Source organism: Accipiter gentilis, chromosome 3 (genome assembly GCF_929443795.1).
Source record: "Accipiter gentilis chromosome 3, bAccGen1.1, whole genome shotgun sequence".
NCBI classification, from domain to species: domain Eukaryota; kingdom Metazoa; phylum Chordata; class Aves; order Accipitriformes; family Accipitridae; genus Astur; species Astur gentilis.
In genome coordinates, this window is record NC_064882.1 from 47,615,632 (window position 1) to 47,635,103 (window position 19,472).

Genomic DNA, 19,472 nt, shown 5'->3' on the forward strand with positions numbered 1-19,472 from the left:
TTTTTGCCGATTGAGGCCATGTCTGCAGCAGCTGGTATTGTCACCAGGAAAGGCCTAATTCCTGGCAGCAGAGACAAAAAGAAGCCTTCACCTTCCCACTGGCTGCCAAGACACAGCCGGCTCCTGCTGGGAGCCTCCCAGCCCTCCTGGGAAAGTTGCTTCCCCCCGCACCCCGAAACTGGGACCCAGCAGTGCATGTAGCAACTGGCGCCGGAGAAATCTCCGTCGCCATCCAAGGCTGCCCAAGCCGCCTGCTCCTCTTCTCCTCGCTCTGTGCACATCATAAAAACCTCGTGCTTCCCTGGCACTTTTGATCTGCCTGTCTGCCGGGAGGTGGGATGGGCGGGCGAGATTTGCATGCTGGAATTTGGACAAGGAAGTTCCCCGGCGCAGAGGGGACCGACTTCTTCCTTGCTTTTTGGCTTATTATATTGTTATTTGTTTTTCTAGTCATCTTGTGGACAATCTTTTATTATTTTCCCCCCCAAGGACTACTAGAAAGCAGGTGAATGTGACACGGGACATCCTCGACCCCGGAGTCACCCTGAGCCCGTTCCCATATAGATAAGCCGATGACTAAAGTAACGTCTTGGGCTTTCTGAGACACACCTAGTTGCTTGGCTCCCTTCTAAATATTTTTTTACAGCTGCTCTCCCCACCCCACTGGGGAAATTGCACCCAAGGAAAGCTGAGTGTGTCTGCATCTGGGTAACGCTATGCCCAGGGAGAACCGATGCTCAGGAAAACCACTTTCCTCATGAAAAAATGATGGAAGAGGGAAGGTGTGAGCTTGGTTCTGCTGGGCATGGTCCAAGCATCCAGTCTCCCTCTCTGGCTTGGTGCTATTGAGCCCAAATTTGTGGGCTCCAGTGCCAGAAGGACGCAAACTGGTTGGAGACGGTCCGGAGCTGGGCTGCAAAAGAGAGCAGAGGACTGGAAATCATGGCCAAGGAAGGAAGATCAAAAGGCTTGCAGTTGTTTAGTTTAGGAAAACTTTATAACAGCCTACAAATATGTAACAGGCTTCTGCAAAGAGGAAGAGAATGAACTGTTCTCCTTGTTCACCAGGAATGGGACAGGAGGTAATTGGCTTAAATTACATCCAGAGAGGTTGAAGTTAGGAGGAACATTTTTCTACGGTGAGGACAGGCGTTAGTGTTGGGGGCTGCAGTGAGGCAGCGTCTCCGTCCATGGAGGTTTGAGAAGAGGGAGGATCAACGTGTGTTGGGAGCGGTTTCTGCTGGAGCAGATGTTGCACGGGGACCCCTGCACAGATGTGGGCTCAGCAATGGGCTGAATGCCACGTTGTGCCACGCCATGCCAGAAAAATGCATCTGGAGAGATTTTGAATCGTGCTCAGCACTGCGGAGCAGCATGGGAAGGAGGCAGTTCAGGTCCCCCCAGCTTCAGGGTTGGGAGGTGGTGCGAGCTGCTGCCTTGTCAGTAGCAAGGATGCAAGCTGGAGTTTCGAAACAATCCGGTAACAGAGTGGTTTTAAACACTGCTTTCAGGGTTTTCTTTCTTGTTTGCTCAAACCCAGATCTTTTCAATAATCCTGTGGCTAAGTCAGCTGGGAACAGGGCTTCTTAAAGCAGTTTTGCTGCTGCAGACATAGTAGCATCATCACCTCCTCTTCCCTTGAGTCTCCCCCAACATGCATTTTTCTTTCACAAAATTAGAAACTAAGCAGTTTGCTGCACCGCTCATGAAATCTGGGGCTTCCTGAATGAGATTGTCTTTGAGGTCCTTCCAGCCTTATTGCGGTCATATAAATAAGGGTTTCACCTGTCCCTGGTAAAGGGGTTCCAGCTGGGCACTGGTCAAGATTCAGCTCCCAGACTCCCACACGTAAATGTAGAGGTGAAATTCGGTTGCAGACATCTCGGAGGCCAGTGCCAGTTGTCGTTCCAGGAGGATGCAATTCTCCCAGAGGTGCTGAGCTCTTACCATTGGCTCTGTATGGACAACTTGGATACCCTGAACACCTCAAACACCACTTTGTACCTCTGTGTGGGCAACTGAGACGTGCCTCAAAGATGTAGTCTGTGCAGTCAATGCAATGGAGAGCTATCATCTGACCTAAGCATAGACTGGCATGAGCTGAAGACCTCTGCAGACTAGGAAATATCCCAGGACGTAGAACAAGAAGGAATCTGCTTTTATGACTACGCTCACCCATAAGGCAGCAGGACCTGTGCACGGGATGTGGAGAGCCCTCCCAGGTATTGTGTTCACGTGGAGGGTCACCACAGAGCACGCTGGTTTTCCGAGCAAGGTGCAGACACACTGGCATGGAGATGCACCACGCTTGGGGAGGTTGCTGGGGCTGCCAGCATGAGCGTGAACACGGGGCTGAAGGTCATTCTCGGTTAGATAGCTACTCCCAGCTCTTTATGTGTTGTCTGCAAAGCAAGTGCCTTGTTCAAACACGCTCCTCCATTGGCAAACAGGAAAAGAAATGCAACAAAATAATGCTGCTTGGTGCTGGGAGTGGAAAGCTGCTATGGCTTGACAGAATTGAACTGCTCGGAGCTGAGGTGGGAGGGAAGGCAGCAAACAAGAATAAGCCTTCAGATGCATTGAGTGGTGGCTAGCATGGAAGTAGCTATATATCCTTGTATCTCGGTCCATCATCCCTCTTTCCTTGTAGCACGCACGGTTGCAAAACTCCTTGTTTCTGTGAAAAGAGCCTATGGTGTGTCCTCATCTCTCCTGCAGGACTTTGTGAAGCAGAGAGATGCTTGAGCCAGCTCATCCCACAGATGAGCTGTGAGAGAAAGAAGTTTGTATGCTCTGTCCCATTTCTGAAGCCCTGCGGTAGGGTTTCAGGTAGAAGCAGTATTTTCTGCAAGCATCTTCTGCGAGTAGAGGTGGACACATGTTCAGGCACATGAACCTTTCTGTGGGTCCAGAGCAGAGCACACTTCAAGCCATGTCCTGGCCGAGGATGACTGAATGTGACTTAATGATGTCAGCTGGGCAATTAGGGGAAAAAAGGTGGTTGTCAAGCAGAACGGTAGGTTAGGAGGAGCAGAGGTGATATGGCTGTTAATCCCATAAACCAGAGAGAAAATAGAGGCAATAACTGCCTGTGAAGCAGAAAAGCTGCTGTTGGGGAACCCTGTAAAACGCTGTGAAAGCAGTACTGCTCTTTAATCCATCATCTTTAGTGACCAGCAGTCACAAGCTGTTTTCTTGGGGTTTTTTCTTTCCAGGGTGTTTTTGCTGGTGGTGAACAAGGCTGAGGTATGAGTGGGGATGGTGTGGCAAAGGGGACCATGGTGATTCTCATGGTGGCCAGAGCAGGGCTGGTCCTCCTCTGGTCACCCAGCTGTACGCAGGGGCAAAATGGAAGGGATCACTCCTTGCTCCTTGCTTTGTGTCACTTCTCTGCTGGGGCTGGTGCCTAGCATGTGGCTTAGGACATCCCAAGCAAAAGTAAGGGAGAAAAAAATCTGAGGAAAATGGCCCCAAAACTGATGAGAAGAAATAATATCCAATTCCCTCCCTGCGCTTGGAAAGTTGGTGCCTGTGCTGTGAGGACCCTGAATCCTGCTTTCTCATCTAAACATGGGAGAGGGATTAATCTCACCCAACTTTAGATCCCTGGGATCTTTCTAGAGCTGAAAGACAAGGGTAGACCCTCCCACCTGGGATTCACCTGTCTGATTTTAGGTGGCTAAGTCAGGATGAGATGACTTGTTTCACTCTGAGTACAGAGGAAGCCTGAACAGATGCTCTTGGGTGAAATGTCTGTGTTCAACCAGAAGAAATGCATGTGATGTGAATCTTGATGTCTTCCTAGTGAATGTCCTTGCTAGACTAGAGAATACTGCAGTCTCCTATCCCACTTCCCACCCCAGAGTGTTTCATTGGCCATGTTCCCCGCCACCCCCACCCCCCCTTATCTTCTTTTTATTGCCTTCTCTCCTCTTGCTGAAGTGGGGCTCTGCCAGGCCATGCGGCACTTCCAGAGAGAGATTCATCCCGTCCTAAGACATGGACACTTCCATGGGAGAGCAGATCCTGCCCCTCTGCAACACTAGTCCTGGGAGGAGATGCCTCTATCTCTGAAAGTACCAGGAGACCTCAGAGAGGGAGCCTGGAGCAGATGCCTTGTTTGCGGTCAGCTCCACGTAGGTGGGACAGACCATCCCCACTGTCAGCAGTGGGTTCTGATGTGGCTTTTCCAGTGTAAAATGATTCCTCCAGCCCGTGAAACGTGTTGTCCTGTGGGCTCCCTCCTGTTTCAGATGATGTCTTTTAGATGCCAAGAGGACTGCTCTGATAGACATTGGAAGAAGACTTACAAAGGTGGGAAATACCTAATGAAAGAAGAGATTTCTTTTTAGGTGTGGTATTCTTGCTCTGGACCTCCATCCCCGGGGATGTTGTGAGAACTTAAACACAGAAACATTGAACACCAGGCAGCACAAAGCCGTGCAAAGTGTTTTTAAAAGTTTATTCTTTTACTATGGCGGTGCAAAAAGGTAGGCTAAATTTGACATCTGACATCTCTAAAAGGCCTGGTTCTCCTGGTTATTCTTCAAGGTGTTATTGCACAGCAGACCTCGTTGCTTCTGAAAGCCACCAAGGCTAAAAAATTTATCAAGGATCAAAGAAGAACTGGATGTCCCTCAGGGTGATCAGGGAAAGAGCTGGGAGAGCTGATGGTGCATTTCAGGAGAGGGTTTCAGAGAGCTGCTGGTGGGTTTCAGGAGGGATATGGAACCCAACCCTGAGGTCTCCATTCATTCCGTAAGTCCTTGGCTGCTGGTACATGGTTCCCAGGAGCATCCTTCACGGGAAGAGGTGGGACAGCGTCCAGTGACGATTGCGTGACATCCCTGAGCACAGCAGGAGGTGCCTCTGTTCCTCAGCATCCCACCAAGATTTGTAGAGGGCTTTGAAGGAGGGGGTCTTTCAGCGTGTCCATGGGAGAAAACCTTGAGCAGGGCAGGGAGGGTGAAGTCCCTCTCCCAAAATGATTCCGCCCTGTCGAAAGCAGGAGTGGGCCTCTAAACAGCCAATGCAAGTAGGTGACATGGAGACTAGTGATGGGGGCTGAGCTTTCAGGCCACACATCACCCATTTCATCTTCTGCCTGTCTAATAGGGCTCCCCTCGTCTTTAATCTGCCTCCACTGATGGGTATCTCACAACATTCATTTGCTTTTTCCTTCACTCTCCCTTCTCTTCCCACTCTTCTCCTGGAGCTCAGCTTCTGTGAAGGAGCAGAGAAAAGAGGAATACCCCCAAAATCCCCTTTTTCCTTCGGCTGAGGGCAGGTTCTGAGTGGGGTCCCACCACCCCGTGATGCTTGCGAGCCCAGTGGTGGGGTGTGCGTGTGCAGGCAAGGAAGCCGGGGAAAGGAACAGTAGCTTTTTCTCTTCCCGGCGACGCCGACGTGGTGATCAGAGGAGCTGGCCAGAGTCCTAATGAAGATAAATGAATATCCCCTCTCCTCCGCTCCTCCGGCTTTTATTGATGGGCTGCGGGGTGAAAGGCGAGAGCCTGAATGTTCATTTAAGCAGACGTCACGAGTTTCTTTGGAGGGGAAGGTGTAAGAAAAACCGCCTTGTGCTTGAAAGTTACTCCAAGATGAGCACGCTCGGCTTTACAAGCCTTTCTCCATTCCTTCCCCATCCATCACTTCCCAGGACCCCTTTGTAAATGCAAATTGGACTTTGATAGAAATAATGCACTGAGCCTCTATTAGTGTCTGTGTAATGGAGAGGGCTATTTTAATGCAATCATTCTTAAAAGAAGCTCCTCTGTGCCTTATTTTAGGCTGTGTATCAAAAACCAATCTGAAAACACGCTCCTCCCCTGCCCTCCGCTCCCTCCCATCTCTGGCCTTTGCAGGCGCTGGGATACTTTTTATTTGGGGCTCGGGATTCAGGGGGCAGCCTGGGGGTTTGACTGCGTGAATGAGAGCTCAGGTGGACACCCCGTCCGACCTGGTCCCCAGGACAAGGCTTGGTGTCCCAGGACAAGGCTTGGTGTCCCAGGCTGGGACGCCTGGACCATGGGATGATGACGGTGAACATAGTGGTGGGACAACCTTCATCCTTCAGAGCTTGGTGTCTGGGGAAGGTCCAGCTGTGATTTTAGGGGGATGAGATGCCTCATCCCCTGGAGCTGTTTCTTCTGCAGAGCAGCCCCCGAGATCCCTGGTGTGTTTCTGCACTCAGCAAACTGATTTTTCTCATGTCCCAGCCTGATCTTTCCCTCCCAGGGTGTGCAGCAGCAGCTCCAGCACTGAAATCAGTTTAAGCTGCTTTTAAAAAAAAAAGAAAAAAAGGAACATTTCAAGCTATTGAGATCCCCCTCCACACACACACTTTGGGAGGTCAGAAAGAAACTGCTTTGAACTGTTTAAAAACAAATCTGAGGCATCATTCATCTTCATTAATGAGATATTTAACCAGTTCCTTTTAATAACTTTTTGATGCATATGCCAAATGAAAAAACATATTTTAGGCTCAGTTTCTGATTAAAAGACCATTATGCTCCATAGCCCTTCCCACCTTAACTCCTAAATCCTGCTTTTGTTCCTGGTATCATCATCACATTCCCTTGGAGCAGGACAGGTTCCTTCTCACACCCTCCATGTGCACCACCGTGACTTGTGCCGGCGAGGGTCTGCCCACGGGTCAGGGAAAGGAGGTAATTTTACCGTCTGTCCTGAGTCTTCTACAGTGCTGCCGTGCAGGATTTAATCTGGAGAGGTTAATCCCGATGGATCAGTCTGTCAGCCTCCTTCTACCTGTTTGGGTATGAATTATACTGGGTGCTGGAGTGGATTTTCTCCCATTACTGGAAATCAAAGCCGTTCAGTAGCATAAATTTGAAGCCCACTCCCAAAGGATCGCTCCAAAGGTGTGGTCCTCCAGCACCTTCCCAGTGGAGAAGAAATATTTAGTGCCAGTCAGAAACATCAGAGCAAGCCGCAGAGTGGTTCTTCTGAACTCCGGGGTGGGGACCACCAGTTTTTGGGGGTCCTTGATGCCCAACAAGAAAGATATAGGGAGAGAAAAGTCCTTTCATAAATCAGAGAACAAAGGGAGGAAACATAGAAAGCAGAGGGGGTACTTTCCTGTTTCTCGAAGAGCAGAAGAAGAGGAATGGGGAAGGCAGCGTCGTTAAAGTGAAATCCCCGACTGGAATGACAAAAGGAAAAGAAATTAAAGCCAGATTTGTTCCCCTGGGCTGAAGGAAGGAGGATCCCTTTTGGTTTGTTCCTTCTTTCTTGTTTCCTTTAAAGACAGGAGATCAATTGCGGGGCTTAATGAGAACCGTCTAGTGCGAGAGGTAGACAATGCGAGACGGAGAAGGATGTCCCAGCGCCCCGGAGATTTTACAGCAGCTTTGAGCATCGGGATCCGTCCCTGTAAGTCGCAGCCCATCTCCGGGCCACGGCGTTGTGCAATGTGAGCATCGCACGGTCCCGAGCGGGGACTGCCGCCGGCAATCCAAGTCCTCCTCCTGGGGGACCACCACGTCCGCGCATCCCTCCTCCAGCGAAACACCCACGTTGCGAGCCGGCGATGCGGACGCGAGGCGCTCGTGGCCGGTGGCGAATCGGGATCCTATGGGGCTGCTGCGGCGGTGACGGCATTTGCAGGCACGATCCCCCTGAGCCGCCTGCAGCGTCGCTGCCCGTGATCCCTCATCGGGATCCTCCTCATCCTCCTGGTCAAGAGGTTGTGCCTAATCGGGCTCCAGACATAGGAGGTCTTGGGGCACTGATTTCACATTGAAGGTAACGTTGGGTGTGGGATTTCTACCAAGAGCTAAAGAGGACTTGCTGGGATGCTACTGGGATGTCCCCCTGGAGGGAGAGGAGAGCTTCTCCTGGGGAAACCTGTCTGGGAGAGTGTCCCAGAGAGCATCCCAGCACTCCCGGACACCGTCAAGGGAGACGGGGGATGCCTGTAGGAGGCAGATGCAAATAAACCTGCTCTTCGCACGCTGAACTCATGCCAACATAGATGCCCCATCTCTCCTGGGTTTAAACCCTATCGCCCGTTAGAAGGCAGGGAAGGATGCAGCGGGAGGGGGATAAAATCCCTGATCATTCCCTCCCTCATCCCGGGAATGGCCACCTCCTTCGCCGTCTCCATGGGCAGCAGCGAGAGCTGGACACGCTTGGACACATCCGTGCCTCTCCCGGCAGAGCAAATCCTCCCAAATCGGTGCAGAGCCGCCTCTTCGGAGGCCTCAGTGCCCGGCCCTGGGGATGCATCCTCTTTCAGAGCGAATTATTTTCTCTGTCACTTGATAGGTCTCGAGCCCAGCACGATCCCTTGAGCTTCAGCCGGAGAGAGGGACCTTTCACGGGGCAGGTAAGGGGGACGGAGAGGAGGGGGAGCAGGTCTGCGGTAATAGCTCTGAACTTGGCTCGGGACTGTTAATGGATGCAAATGAGCTTTTAGCTACTGGGTCGCTCTGCGGTGTTTTGTGCAAAGGTTTTGTGCTCTTAACCGTAACTGTTCACGTGCCCGGCTTGAATGGTGAGGGGCACGGCGGAGGCTGAAAGGATGAACAGGTACCTTCTCACACCAAAATGTTAACAACTTCCTCCCCACGCTGCTTGCCAGCTCCGGAGATTTGATACGGTTTCACCCGGGCCTCGAAAAACCCTTTGCAAAGGGTTTTTTTCTGGGGCCTCGTCACCCTGGATATTTAATCCTCATTTATGGGTTTGCTTGCTGTCATGCAAACAGGAGCAGAGGATGCAGACGGAGGGCGATGCCACCCAGTTGTCCTGTACCAGTACCCCCAAACCAGCCCAGTGGGGCACCCCACGAAGCACCTGGTTATTGCTGAAGCTACTAATTTCTGTTCCCATCATAAATCCGGGCTATTTTATGCAGGAAGACGGGTTTTGCCTTCTCAGAAAACCTGAATGGGGTTCAAACTAGTTAGGAATTTCTCTGCCTGATTTTTAGCTGGGAGCATGGATTGATTCTGGGTTTTAGGCAGTTTTCCTTAAAAGAGAACTGAATTCTGTGAGGGGAATGGGAAAACCTCCTCGTAACTCAGCGTTCCCAAAGATGGGCTAGAGAAACCGTCAATGTGTCTTTTAGGAGACAGAGAAATACTCAGAGCCAGCATCACCCCCACCTCGTCCACAAGTGAAATACCAATTTATTCTGTGGGTTTCAGTGGGGCTGTTGTGTTTCCTTTTAATCAGAAGGTCACATAAGCAGTTTGCAAGATTCAGACTGGTGCTGTTTGAAAGGGGATGAAGCATTTTTGCAAGACAATGAGCTGTGTTGCTTTCAGCTTCATTCCCCCTGTCCTTGAGGGAAGTGGAAAACTTCCCCAAACTTCCCAAAACTAGAAAGACTTGTTCTGAAGAACGCTGTTTTCTTCCTTTTGCCCAATACCTTTCCTCTCTCACAAACCTCTGTCTCATTTTCTGGACACGGAGAAGAAAGATGTCTCCTCTTCTCGCTTTGCTAAAAAAATAAGGTAAATTGAAAATTACTGAATTCTGATGGGGGAAAAAGAGCTGGTTTATGGATTATTTTTTTTTTTCTTTTTGGAAAAAAAACCAAAACCAATTCTCGCTTGTGCCTAACTGGGATGCCAGCCCTGGTGTTACCCCACTGTGGCAACAGACACCCATCCCTCCCCTATCCTGCTTTTCGGTGCCGCCTCTTGTCCCCAAGGCTGGGTGAGCTCCCAGCACCATCCTTTGGCTCAGGGGCACCATCCTGCACCCCTCTGCACCGGCTTTTGAGCAAGTTGCAAACCCAGGAGCCCCAAGTGGGGTTTCTACCCCGGGGTCCCCCCCTCTGTGCCACCAGCAGTTGCTTGGGTGCTTCACCCCAAAGCTCCGCAGCGAAGGGTTGACCCCATCCCAGAGCATCTTCCCTTTATTTAAGGCTTTTTGGCCTGGAGGGATGCAGGTGCTGCAGGCTGGGAGGGTGCAGGGTTAGTGGAGGGGGGTCCCTCACCTGGGGTGGACTCTGCTGGGTGCCCAAAATTCTGGGTGCCCCAACCTCTGGGCACACGCACCCTAAACGCTCTGACCACCCCGGCTGTGGGCGAGCTCAGAAGCCAGCCACCATCCTCAGCTATTTGAGCCAAAAGAAAAGAAATTTTTTAAAAGGTGTGGAGGGGAAAAGCGATTTTTTTGGGGGGTCCTTTAGGAAAGCATCTCCTCGGCAAGGAGCCCCGCTCCAGTGCTGGGCCATGTCTCTGGAGGGCAGTGTGTGCCCGGCACAAGCCGAGCCCTTCGTTTCGGCGTTCGGGGAGACAATGAATCCCACGCTGAACTTCCTCTCGTTTGAGGCTTGATGTGTTTTTCATTTGGGTCTTGTTTTGTTTTCTTTCTTTTCTTTTTCTCTCCGCCCCCCCCCCCCCACACACACCTCCCCCCACTTCTTCCCTATTTTTCCCAGCGGGATTTAATAAGCAGAGCAGGCAGGACTCAAGGGACGGGAGCCGGCAGTAGGGCATCGCCACGGGGACATTAATGTGCACGTCGGCTCCAGCCCTTACAATCACGAGCTGCCGTGCTAAAGCTGGTGGTCTCCACTGCTCTCTTTCTACGAATTTATTTTTTTTAACTCTTTTCCAAAGGATTTTGGATGAGTTTGGGAGAGTGGACGGGAGCAGGGAGGGGAAAGGGAGCTGATGGGAATCTTTAGCTGGTGGAGAGAAGGGTGAAAGTCCGGGATAACGGTGTAAATCCCAGCCCCCTTCACGTGCACCCGGCGTTTTCAGCGAGGAAAACCTGGTCTTAGAAAGCGGGTCCTGAGCAAACTTTGAATTATTCCCGCTCAGCGTGTCCTTGAAGTTGCCTCTTCGGCCGTGTTTTGTATTAAAAGGTCTGGGATATCAATAGTGTTTCAGCAGCATCTTCAGAATCTCATCTCTTGAAAATATATACATGCACACATGTACCCCTCGCTCCCTCCCTCCCTCCCTCCCCGCCGGTCCCTGTCTCGGATTACCCTGGCATTTTCTTTTGAGATGAACGGAGAAACTTCAACGTAGTTTATTTTCCTTCAGAGCAGGGTAAGATGTTTCTCGTTATGCCTTTTTAATTTTCTAAAAGGCTGCATGGCATGTAGAATAATAGTGGCTGTATTCTTGCAATGATGCAAAAATCCTTCGCAGCCCACCCTTTCGAGTAATTATCTGCTGCTCGCAGAAGACCCAGGCAGGGGAAAAGCCAGATGGTTTTCAAAAAGGGCTGAGATTTGGGAGAATGGTTTTGCTGGTAGCAGAATAAAAAAGGAAGTTTGTTAAGAAAAACAGAATAAATACCAGCAGGGCTGGCGGGTTGGGTTTTCAGAAAGGCACTTAAACCAGATTTTTTAGGGCAATGTTTTGCAGAGATACTAGAAAGGAAGATAAAATAGGAGATGATCCAGAAAGCAAGAAAGGAATTTTTTAAAAAGGAGGATACTCTGGAAAAGAATCTCTTCTTCTTGAAAAGAAATTTCAAACCAGGAGACATTAAGGAAAGACTCTGGATACCTGAGATTATTCACAATGTACAGAAAATATTGCCAGCTTGCAGGGAAAGGCAGTTGCATCCCCTTTTATTTGACCCACCGAGGAGCTTAAATCTTCCTATTTTCAGAAGCAGGGGGAGAAAACATGCAAAATGTTCCTAATTGAGCGAAAAAAAGCAACAGAAGCTCAAAACTTTCTGAGTGCAGCCCCCACCGATGCCCCCGAGCGGGGCTCCCGTGGGGACGCCTGCCCGGAATTCGGGATTCGGGATGCTCCAAAGGGGCATCGAAGCATTTGGCCACTGGCTTATTGCCCTGGCATTCAGTTTTGAAGAAGGAATGGAGGGACGGGATGGCTTCTGGGGAGGTAGAAAGGGGCTGAGAGCGACCGCAAAATGCTGTTGCAATGCGGGGTGGCACCTGGGGGAAGAAAATTGAGTGTGGATGGGAATAAAGCTGTGGGTGGGATAACCCCGAGGGGCTGCGTGGGTGTCCCTGGAGCATCTTCCCGAGGGACCGTCCAGAGCTCAGCCCCGAGAGCAGGTTATGAGCAGACCCAGACACCCCGCTTCTCACGTTATAAGGTGGAAAAAAGTGAGTTGGGGGATTTTATTTTCTTTTATTTGTGTATCTCTCTGGAGCCACCCTCTATAATAACGCCTGGAGTGGGACCAAGGCGCGTTTCTTTTCCTTGGGAGAAGGCATATGCACAAAAAGGGGAATATCAAAATGATCTCGTTTCCGTCTCTCTTCGGTCTCATATTGAACAAAGGACAGATGGGAACAAGAAAGGAAGAAAAAAATATCACCTGTTCCCATCCAGTCTTAGAGAGATCGCAGTCATTATCTCGGCAGCTTCACATTTCTAAAGGGGCTTCATTTTTCTTTTAAACACTGGCATCTTGTTAAAAAAACGAGAGGAGAAATCCCCCATTTAAGTCCCCCCCAAACCGAATGGCTTTTCCTTGCCTTTCCCTGCCCTCCCCACAGCCCCAACTTTAACACCTGGGAAAAGAAAGTCGAAAGGAAATCCAACCAAAACAAAAATAAAGGCCCCCAACCCTGGCTTTTCTCGATGGCGTTTCTCCATCTGACAAAAGCCTTTGGTTTTCTGTCATTCTTTTCATTTCCTTGATGGCTCCCCAATTGTCAAGCCTTCAAGAAAATGCACTTTAGCTCTTTGTCCCCAAATGTAATTTGATAAACTCTTTGCAGAAACATTCTGGTTTCAGAGGCTTTTCAAAAAAAAAAAGAAAAAAAAGAAAAAAAAGAAAAAAAGATAAAAATAAAAAGAAAAAAAATGCCACGAGCTGCTCCTGCAAGGGGTGCGAGTGGGGGAGACGATATTTGAGAGCCTATTGGGGTATTTTAAATAAAAATAAGAGGTTTTGCAGCAGGGCGATGGAGGAGAGGAAGAAGCGGGACGGAGGGGGCCTGGCCGGCGATGCGGGCGGGCGGGCGGCAGCCGGGGCTTGGGGGAGCGCGGAGGAAGCTTTACATTGTCATCGTCCCTAAATGCTTATGAATACTCATTTTCAAGCAGCACCCTGTGGGCGGGGACCACCCCAGCTTTCACGCTATAAAATGCTCCGGGTTTCCCTGGCGTGGGGAGCCGTCCGCGGGACCTACGGCTTCGGGGTGGCTGAAGTCAACTTGGACTTCAAGGTTTGGTAAGTGGCAAAAATCATACAGATTTTTATTCTCATGTTTTTCCCCTGGTGGGAGGTGGTTGCCGAGCAGGGGTTTCGGTACCGGGGAGCTGCACCCAATCACTCACGAAATATCTGTTCCCCATCCTTCGCTCCCCTCGGTTTTTATTGAACCGCTTCTGCCCAAGGGGTTTGTTGTTGTTTTCTTTCATCTGAGGGGTGAAAAAACCAGTGATGACAACTTCGAAATTTCATTGCAGGGCTTTAAAGGCGCCTGGTTAAAAAAAAAAAAAAAAAAAAAGGCAAGGCAAAACAAAGCCCTAAACCAGAACCGGGGGCCTATTCCCAGGTGGGGGAAGTGGTGTAATTCCGCTCCAAGCAGGGCACGCTGGCTGCTGGGCACCCCCCCCCGGGGACTCTGGCACGCTTTGGGGGGAAAAATAGCAAAACTGATCAAGAAGCAAAAATTCAATTGGAGGTTTGGTTGCAAAAATTACATTGCAGATTTGGTGGCAAACATTACGTTACAGACTTGGTGGCAAAAAATAAGTATCAGATTGGGGGGGGGGGGGGTTGTTCCCCCCATTAATAGCCTGGCAGGGACGGCGGTTAAATTACAAAGGAGCTGGAGATGGGATTTCTCCGCAATGTTAAGCTTCCATACATCCTGGCTGTCCTGGGAGCGGCACAGCGGGCCCTGTGCTTCGTTTGCTGTACAGGTGGTTGAGCGGTTAGAAAGTACGTTGCGGTCCATCACAGAAAAGTTATCAAATCAGCTATAAAAATGTTGCCAGAGGAGAATATTCATGCCCACAAGAAACCAAACAGACCATCAGACCGAAAAAAAAAGCAGCAACATTCATACCAGACAGTTAGCAGAGAGTCTGGGCTCAAAAATTAAAGTTATTTGCGTGAATTTGATTTTTTAAAATTGAATAGAAGTAGCGTCACACGCTACGCGTGGTGTGAGAGCAGTGCGATAAAGCCACTCTTTGAATGAGATGTGAAAACTGCACTTGTGCGTTTCCAGTTCCTCCCAATTCCCCTTTTGGTGGGTTTTGCCTGCGCTGGCCGTGATACGGACAGGATGAATCAGTGTATTAGAAAAAGGGATGGGACACGAGCAAGCATTCAACAGCTAGAAAAAGAAAAGGCAATGTCAGAAGCAACTGCTCCCTTTGAAAAAAAAAAAAAAAAAAAAAAAAAATTAAAATAAAATGTTACCTAGATGTGCCTCCAGGATTCTTTCAGGGCATCCGCTCCATCCGTGCGGCCGAGACGGACGCAGCTCGCTCCGCCGGGGACGGCAGCGGCCGTGAAAGAGGGGAAGGAGAATGCGCGTGGGGAGGTTATGTGTGCAGGGAGCAAATCAAGCACCAATTTTTACCCTCCCGTAGTGGAGAAGCCAGGGGCGACCTGGAAAGGCAGAACAAGCCCATGCTCACTAATAATGAGGATATCCAAGTCAGGCAGCGCTGCATTTAACCTATGGGACTCTCTGCTGCTCTCTCCAGCCGGAATTTAACAGCGCTGGAGTTTTTCAGGAGCCGCAGGGAGAGCATCGCCCTCCCTGGGGAAGTCCAAACCCATGAAATTTGGAAAAGAGAGACATTTGGTGCTTTAGGGCACAGAGCAGCATCAGGCAGCGGGAGAGCCCGGGGGCAGCTTGTCCTGGGGCAGGTTGTTCCTCCTTGCACTGAATTTTCCTGCTTTTTCCCAGCATGGGAAGAAGCAGGAAAGTTCACGATCCCGTTTGCGTTGCAAAATCGGACTCCGGGGTCCGAGTTCATGGGGAAAGCGGGATTGAGCCCCAGGATGCGGGAGCCGGTAGCCTTGAGCTCCAAACCCACCACTGCGTTCGTGCTCAGCCGCATCCCAGGGTTTCTCACCTTCGCCCATTCCCGGTGGGAGCAGCATCCGCCACCGAAATGCTCCTTGGGGCTGGTTTTATCAAACCTGTTGCCTGCTGGTGCCATCACCCATCTCCTCCTCATGAATTATTGCTCCCTTGTTGACCTTCTCCACCCCGTTGGCAATTTCACGGGCTTTTGGCTTTATTTGTGGATAATGATAAAATTATCCTGATTACGGTAAAAGTTGAGGCAAAACCGGGACTGTCTGGGCAGAGCCGTGGCTGCGCCCCACTGACCGGGTTTCAGCGCTGCCGCTGACATTGGAAAAGCCATTTTTGCTCCAGAGTCTCATGAGTTTATCTCCAGAGGGCAGAATTCTGCCAAAAAAAAAAAAAAAAAAATCTTTTTTAGGCTTTTTCCCCTTATCCTTGAATTTCCACCAGCGGGAAAAGACAAATTCTTACGAAAATACGTGCGGGTGGCTTATTCCTGTCCCTCTCCCAGCCCCTCAAAGGGACATTTTCCCACAGTGAAAGCAGCGGGAGACGTTTTGGGACCCGAGCTCTGTTGACACGTGCTTTGGGGGGGCCGAGAGCATCTCAAGGATGCTTTTTTCCCTTGGGAAAGGGAGGAGGAGAGCGAGGCAGACAAGGCCTCCCTCTTTGCTGGGCATGTCTACGGTTGCCCCCACGGTTTGGGGGTTCCTGGGGTGTTTTCCGTGGCAGGCGCTGCCGTCGGGAAGCCGAAGCGAAGCCGTTGGCGATGGGTGTCCTTCTCTTAAATGTCTTTTTGTGAGTCTCAGCCCCCAGCCCAGGTCTGGTGGTGTCGCTGCCCCAGGAGGGGGATGATGATGGGGGGGGGTTCAACGAGGCCGGCGGGTGGGATCCAGGGCTGCAGGGTGGGCAGGGAAGAGCGGGGAGCGTGGCAGGGGGAATCTGGGAAAGGTGCTTTGGGAAGGTATTTAGGGAAGGGATTTTGGGGAAGTGCTTTGGGACGGTGTGAGGCACTTTGGGAAGGTGCTTTAGGGAGGCGCTTGGAGAAAGTCTTTTGGGAAGGTGCTGTGGGAATATGCTTTGGGCAGATGCTTTAGGAATATGTTTTGGGAAGGTGTTTTAGGAAGACGCTTTGGGAAGGTGCTTTAGCAAGGTGCTTTAGGAATATGCTTTGGGAATGTGCCTTGGGAGTGTGCTCTAGGAATATGTTTTGGGCAGATGCTTTAGGAATATGTTTTGGGAAGGTGTTTTAGGAAGAGGCTTTGGGAAGGTGCTTTAGCAAGGTGCTTTAGGAATATGCTTTGGGAATGTGCCTTGGGAGTGTGCTTTAGGAATATGCTTTGGGAAGGTGCTTTAATAATATGCTTTGGGAAGGTGCTTTAGGGAGGTGCTTTGGGAAGGTGCTGTGGGAAAATGCTTTGGGAAGGTATTTAGGAAGGTGCTTTGGGAATGTGCTTTAGGAAGGTGCTTTAGGAATACGCTTTAGGAAGGTGCTTGGGGAAGATGCTTTAGGAATATGTTTTGGGAAGGTGCTTTAGGAATACGCTTTAGGAAGGTGCTTGGGGAAGATGCTTTAGGAATATGTTTTGGGAAGGTGCTTTAGGAAGGTGCTGTGGGAATATGCTTTGGGAAGGTATTTAGGAAGGTGCTTTGGGAATGTGCTTTAGGAAGATGCTCTAGGAATATATTTTGGGAAGGTGCTTTAGGGAGGTGCTGTGGGAATATGCTTTGGGCAGGTATTTAGGAATATGCTTTGGGAAGATGCTCTAGGAATATATTTTGGGAAGGTGCTTTAGGAAGGTGCTGTGGGAATATGCTTTGGGCAGGTATTTAGGAATATGCTTTGGGAACGTGCTTTAGGAAGGTGCTTTGGGAAGGTGCTTTAGGAAGGCTGCTGTGGGAAGATGCTTTGGGAGTGTGCTTTGGGAAGGAGCTTTGGGAAGATGCTTTGGGAAGGTGTTTTCGGACGATGCTTTGGGAAGGTGTTTTAGGAAGGTGCTGCGGGAAGGCTCTTCGGGCCGAGCCGGCCAAGCGCCCTGCAGGGACGAAGCGGTGCTGCGGGGGGGGGGTGCGGAGCGGGGCGGGGGGTTCCGCGGCCACCTGCGCTCCGCCGCCTGCAGTGCCGCCGGCCGCCACCGGGTGGGGCGGCAGGGCAAAGAGTGAAACCGGCGCCGGGGGGGGGGGGGCTACCGGTCCGCACCGGGGGAGGGGGGGGGGTGTCCTGTACCGGGATGCAGCCGAGCTGCAGCGGGGGGGTTGGGGGGGGGAGCTCCCTGCAGGGGGGTGTGCGGGGTCCCTGCATACGGGGGGGTCTGCGGCTGGGCGAATTGGGAGGCACTGGGGGGGGGGGGTCTGGAGATGCACGGCGGGGGGGGGGGGGTGTCTTCCTCCGGCGGGGTGGTGATGGTGGGAACTCCCATCGCTGGGACATACGGGGATGGGAATGGGGAGTGGGGGGGGGGATGTCTCTGTACCGGGATACCCGGGGGGAGGGGGTCAGTAAGGAGCAGCCGGGGGTGGGAAACCCGGGGTGGTGGGGGTCCCTGGTCCGGGGCTTCCCAAGGATGCGGGGGGGGGGGGGGGAATCGCTGCAGCCGCCGTGGGATGCTCCGGGGGGATCCCCGCCCCCCCCCCCCCCCCCCCCCCCCCGGGGCCATCCCCGGCCCGGGCCGGAGGGGGAGACGCGGGGAAGGGGCTTCAGACCTCGCTCCCCCCGGGGTCACCCCAAAAGAAAGGGGGGGGGGACACACGACACCCCCCCCCCCGACTCCTCGGGAGCCGCAGGGAGGGGGGGGGGACGGACCCTGCAGCCCCCCTTGGCACTCCGCAATCCCCCCGGGCACCAGACTCAAACCAGCTGGGGAGGCTAAAGGGGGACGCGGGGTTGGGGGAGTGTTGGGGGGGGGGGCGAAGTTGTAGGGGGGAACTCAATGAACTTTTGTTTTTCCTGTAATCTGAAGCAAATGCTTTGCAAAACTGCCTGTAACCAGGCAGCCCGGATACCTGCCTTTGCCTCCATCGCTGCTGTGGCTGGGCAGGGGGGGGGTCGGGAGGGGGGCGGTATTGCAGCCTCCTGGGCAAGGCAGGGGCTGGGTTGGGAAGAGCCCTGGGATAAAGCGGGGGTCGCCCAGCCCTGATCTCCCCTATCGTGGAAAGCACGGGGGGGGTGTCAGCCCCCCCCCCTCAAAAAAAAGGGGGGGGGAATATAGCAGCTCCCAAAAAATATTGTGGGGGCAGCGAGTAAATCATTTTAAGGGGCAAATCACTGGGAGCAGCTAGTTGGGGGGGGGGGGGGGAAATCAATGCAAGTGGGCAAATAATTGGAGGGGGGGGGGAATCATTACAAGGGGCCAAATCATTGCACGGGGGAAATGACTGAAGGGACAGATCGTTGTAGTGGGGTAAGTCACTGCAAGCAGGGAAATGGGGGGGGGGGGCGGAATCGGTATGGGGAGGGTGAATCATTGAAGGAGCAAGTAATGAAAGAGGGGCAAATCAATAGAGGGGGTAAATTACTGGGGAGGGGGAGAATCATTGCCTGGGGCAACTTAGTGTGGGGCACTGGGGTAAATCACCCCCCGGGGCCAATTAGTGTGGGGGGGGTAAATCACTGAAAGGGGAAAATCACCGGGAGATAAATCTTAGGGGGGGGGGGGTGTCATTGCGAGGGGGGAAATCGTTGGGGGTAATTCTGCAGGGGAAGAAATTATTGCAAAGGGGAATCGTTAAGGGTTCAATATTGGGGGGGGGGGTAATTGTAAGGGGGAAATCATTGGGGGGGTCGAACTTGGAAGAGAGAATCATTGCAAGGAAGGAAGTCATTTGGGGTTAAATATCGGGGGGGGGTATCATTGTAAGGGAGAATCATTAAGGGTTAAATATAGCGTGGGGACTATCGCGGGGGGGGATCATTAAGGATTAAATATTGGGGGGACGATTGCAAGGGGGAAATCACTGAGGATTAAATAGCGGGGGGGGGGGCACCGTCGCAAGGGGGAAATGATCAAGGACTAAATATTGGGGGGACGATTGCAAGGGGGAAATCATTGAGGATTAAATAGCGGGGGGACCGTCGCAAGGGGGAATCACCGGGGCGGGAGGGGAAAACGATGGGGGGGGGGTGTGTGTGTGTGTGGAATCCATTTCTAGAAAGGCACCCTAAAATTTTGGGGAGGGGGACTCATTGCAGAGCAGCCAAACCACGCGGGGAAAGGAGCTGGGGGGGGGGGGGGGGGCGCCGGAGCTGAGCCACCCTCGTCTCTCTCCGCAGGCCGAAGGTACGGACGGAGGCGGAGGAGGAGGAGGAGGAGGAGGAGGAGGAGGAGGAAGATGAGGCCGAGGAGCGCGGCGTGACCGTGCGGCGGGCGGCGGGCCAGGGCTCGCACGCTCCAGCGCCGCGTCCGCCCGGCTCGTCCCGCCCCCCCCTTTTTTTTTTTTTTTTATTTTTTTTTTTTTTTTTATTTTTCTCCCCCCCCCTTTTTTTCTCTCTCTCCCCCCCCCC